The sequence below is a fragment of the Aquarana catesbeiana genome, unplaced genomic scaffold (assembly GCF_042186555.1).
Source record: "Aquarana catesbeiana isolate 2022-GZ unplaced genomic scaffold, ASM4218655v1 unanchor218, whole genome shotgun sequence".
NCBI classification, from domain to species: domain Eukaryota; kingdom Metazoa; phylum Chordata; class Amphibia; order Anura; family Ranidae; genus Aquarana; species Aquarana catesbeiana.
In genome coordinates, this window is record NW_027362644.1 from 340,219 (window position 1) to 345,504 (window position 5,286).

Below are 5,286 nucleotides of genomic sequence, written 5' to 3' on the forward strand. Positions count from 1 at the left end.
TACCCACAGCAGTGGTCCTCAGTTAACCAGCGTCCAGGGGCTGTAGGCTCAAGTAGCGGCCATACCGGCCGCTATAAGAGCACACCAACCCGGAAGTCAGGGACGGCACGGAGGGCGGTCCCTGACGTCACCGGGTCTGCTCGCCCGCACTGCGCAGGTGCAGTATCAGCTGCTACTGCGCAAGCGCGCGCTCCTGTCAAAGGGAATCGAGTTCCCAGGCATGGAGACGCAAGCAGCTAAAGGGCTGCCAGGGCGGGCATGTGTCCGCCACAGAGAGAAGGCTCGGGGCAAGGCAAATCCACAGGAACCTGACGGGGGAGGAAAAAGTGCATCCTTGTACAGCAAAAACGTCATGAGGCAATACAATTGAACATAAACATGGATATAACCAAACAAACAATATGTGATATTAAATAATCTAATAATAATACCCCCTTAGCGCACTCCATTGACTCTATGCATTTTCTTGACATCTGGCGACTGAGGCACCCTACAGACAGAGAGTACACTTTTTTCTCGCCCCCACATAATACCTTCTTTCGCATAGATTACTTTTTCGCCTCCCCAGCCCTAGTTTCTGTAATAGACACCCCAGACATTTATGATGCCAGAATTTCAGATTACAGCCCCATTGCAGTTCATCTGACCCAGACCACGGCCTCAAAACCTTCCCCTACATGGCTTTTCCCTTCATATTTAGCGGACAATGAAGACTTCTGACACGTATTGCACCAAACATGGGAAGAATATATCTCCACAAATGGAGCACATATATCTGACCCAAACCTCTTTTGGGAAGTGGGTAAAGCCTTCCTGCGGGGTAAAATTATCTCCTACACCGTTCAATTTAAAAAGCACACCCGACAACAATATATGAAAGCAAGTGAAGACTTGCGTGTAGCCCATGAAAAACTGACACTGAACCGCACTCTAACTAACATACAGGAATGGAGGCAAGCCAAGGGCGCCTTTGATCTCTGGGCAGAGCATCACGAAGCTGCTAAAACTTCATATTCTACTCTGCACTTTCACAGGTTTGGCAACAAGGCAGGCAGATTGCTTGCTAGATTATGTTCGGGACCAAGACGTCCTACACATATCCCAAACTTGAAAAATGCCTCCGGCTCGCTAGTAGCCTCGCCTGCCGAGGTCAGCAAACTACTTGCAGACTATTATACAGATTTATACCGAGCTGACCCAGCAGATCAAACTGCCACGGAAGCTCTTTTAGCCAAGATTCCTCTGCCCAGACTTCAAATGTCGCAACTGGAGGCACTAAACGCACCTATCACCCTAGAAGACATACAACACACGATCAAATCTATGGCTTCTGCCAAAGCTCCAGGTCCAGATGGATTCACTGCTGAATTCTTCAAACTCACAACTGACTTTATTCCCCACACCCTGAAGCATGTCTATGCAGCCATGTGGGATGGAGGTCCATACCTCCCCACAGGAACACAGGCCCATATCAAATTAATTGCCAAAAAGGGGAAAGATCCTCTACTCCCAGGCTCCTACCGTCCAATTTCATTAATAAATGTGGATGTAAAAATCCTATCTAAAATAGTAGCGTCACGCTTAGCTCTCCTGCTCCCGTCCCTACTACACCCAGCCCAATCTGGCTTTGTCTCAGGATGATCAGCTACACTAAACATCCGTAAAGTCTTAATGGCTCTAGAATATGCTAAAACCCACCCCGACCAAGACGTCGCAATTATGTCCCTAGATGCCGAAAAAGCCTTTGACAACATTGGGTTCTCATGGCTATTCACGGTAATGGAGAAATTCGGCTTTTCAGGACAAATCACAAAATTCCTATCATCAATGTATGCTTCCCCAACGGCGCGCCTTGTCACTCCGGACTTCATGTCAGACACCATCCCTTTAGCAAAGGGAACGCGACAGGGATGCCCGCTATCCCCGTTGCTATTCAACATCGCGATTGAACCCCTGTCTAGAATCCTCAACTCAACCGAGGGAGTTAGTGGCATCACTATGGGTAACCAAACACTTCGCTCTGCACTATTTGCGGACGATATTTTATTGTTTTCTACTGACCCCGTATCGGACTTTGACAGACTGAAACAACTCTTTGCGGCCTTCCGAATCTGCTCGGGCTTTCGAATAAACTTTGATAAGAGTGAAATCTTAGCATTGCACCCACTCCTCTCTACTAAATGGGCACACATGTCCCCGCTGGCCATTGCATCCCAATATATTACATACTTGGGAATAAACATAGGGCGTGACCCATCCTCATTATATGTACTCAACTACCCTCCCTTGGTTGCCAAAATAATCAGGGAATTGGAGGCTTGGGGTGCCCTTCCCCTCTCGCTCTTTGGGAGATGCCACCTTTTTAAAATGGTCTCATTTGCACGTCTGCTGTATCCCATGCAGACCATACCTCTATTACTGAGGCACTCAGATGTACAGAAACTTCAGAAGGCACTGACAGCTTTCCTATGGTCGGGCAAAAAAACGCGCATTGCGCTTCAAAAATTATGTCTCCCGAAGAGCGAGGGGGGGGGCAGGGCTCCCTAACATTCGTTTCTATAACTTAGCTTGTTTACTCAGACAGGGCCTAGATTGGTTAACGGGAAGTTCCAAATATTCTAATCACGACCTGGAAGATTCTATGGCTTACCCCTACAATCTTACAGGCATCCTCCACTCTAATCCTAACAACCTGCCTTGCCACCTCAAAACTAGCATACTTTTCAGAGATACTGTCATCGCCTGAAGAGAGGTCAGAAAATTACTTGGACTCCCCTCTAGCATTTTTAAACACCTGGCAATACAAGGCAACCCTATGTTCATACCTTCTACTCTACATAAAGCCTATACCCAATGGCAATCCAGAGGCCTCATAAAGATAACTTCAATGTACCAAGATAAGCCATGTTCATTCAAGCCGTACCAAACCTTGATGCGAGAATTCTCCCTGCCGACAACTCACAGCTTCTACTATCACCAACTTACGGATTTTCTGAGAACATGCTGTGCTCCTGATTCGGACTCCTTTAAACCATCCTTTATTGACAACATAATACAAAGCAAAGAATACTCTATCTCCACCATCTACTCTCATCTCATTCAACACCAATCGCGGAAATATTGCCTCGCACCCTTCCAAAAGTGGTCTCACCTCCTGGGGGATGAAGACCTACCCGAAAAAATCCTTGACGGATATAGGCTCATACGTAAGCTTACAATTTCTGAGACCTGGCGTGAGACCCAATTTAAGATCATCCACAGAGCATACTTCCCTTTCTGTTTTAACAAAGAAGACCCGTCTCAAGCGCTTTGCCCATGGTGCTCGCTGCCAAGACCCACACTGCTACACAGGCTCTGGGAGTGTCCTGTTGTTACCAACTATTGGAATGATGTGATTGCCTACATCAACAAAATCAGTCATATCAACCTTCACAGAGACTGCCTACTATGCCTATTCAGCATTACGCCTTCAGCCTCCTCCTCGTCCTCACTGGACTCTCCTAACATACCACACTTGGCTCATATTTGTCTTCTTGTAGCCCGCAGGACGATCATGTCCCACTGGATTACGACATCACCGCCTAGTCTACCTGCGGTTATAAAAGCTTTGACATCATTATTTTATTTGGAAAGATTGGATCTCATCACGTCAAGCCTCCGATTTACCCCACGATTTTTCAAACGATGGAGAAGGTTTCTAGAAGCCACATTTCCTCAACGACTATCCAAGACATAATGCATCCATTTCGTTACACAGAGTGGTACCTGACAAGAGATATTTCTAACTCGCTTGGAAAACTTAAACTACCTCCAGTGTCAGACCCTTCTTCATTTAAACCACCTTAAGCTGTCTAAGCTGTCTACATCCGCCTACAGCTCCTTAACATCCGCCAACTTCATGTATTCAGCCATGGGACTTTCTTCACCCGAACAAATTGTCTTGACCAAACCATAATGTAGGTTATTTAGTTAGACATGTTTAAAAGTTGCCTCCATTCCCTAAAGGTACAAAAGTTACGATAGACCAGATTTGGCAATTTCTGCCTAATGTTAGTGATAGGCCGGTAAAAGTGACTTGCATTTCCCCTTCCCCCTTCCTTCCCCCTTCCCTCTCCCCCGTCTTCTCTATAATTGTCTTTAGATATAATAGCCAATATGTATCAAGAACAGCTGTATATCTCTGCCTTATACTTGCATTGTAAAATGTTGTCTATGTAAATACTTTGAAAAAATCAATAAATATTTTTCAAAAAAAAAAACACCTGAAGGACTCCAAGATGGTGAGAAATAAGATTCTCTGGTCTGAGGAGACCAAGATAGAACTGTTTGGCCTTAATTCTAAGCTGTATGTGTGGAGAAAACCAGGCACTGCTCATCACCTGTCCAATACAGTCCCAACAGTGAAGCATGGTGGTAGCAGCATCATGCTGTGGGGGTGTTTTTCAGCTGCAGAGACAGGTCAACTGGTTGCAATCGAGGGAAAGATGAATGCGGCCAAGTACAGGAATATCCTGGACGAAAGCCTTCTCCAGAGTGCTCAGGACCTCAGACTGGGCCGAAGGTTTACCTTCCAACAAGACAATGACCCTAAGCACACAGCTAAAATAACGAAGGAGTGGCTTCACAATAACTCTGTGACTGTTCTTGAATGGCCCAGCCAGAGCCCTGACTTAAACCCAATTGAGCATCTCTGGAAAGACCTGAAAATGGCCGTCCACCAATGTTTACCATCCAACCTGACAGAACTGGAGAGGATCTGCAAGAAGGAATGGCAGAGGATCCCCAAATCCAGGTGTGAAAAACTTGTTGCATCTTTCCCAAAAAGACTCCTGGCTGTATTAGATCAAAAGGGTGCTTCTACTAAATACTGAGCAAAGGGTCTGAATACTTAGGACTATGTGATATTTCAGTTTTTCTTTTTTAATAAATCTGCAAAAATGTCAACAATTCTGTGTTTTTCAGGCAATATGGGGTGCTGTGTGTACATTAATGAGGAAAAAAATGAACTTAAATGATTTTAGCAAATGGCTGCAATATAACAAAGAGTGAAATATTTAAGGGGGTCTGAATACTTTCCGTCCCCACTGTATGACCTTGCAGTGCCCTTCTCTTATCTAATGACACCAAATACCCAGCCACCTAGCGGCAGAAGAGAAAAGTGCAGCAAGTACAGACTTAGAGTGAAATCAATTGATCCCTAACAATAGACAAAATACCTGGCAGGTAAATTTAGGAGCAACCCTGCCTAAACACTAGGGTGCTACATGTATATTAGTTATGTCCTCA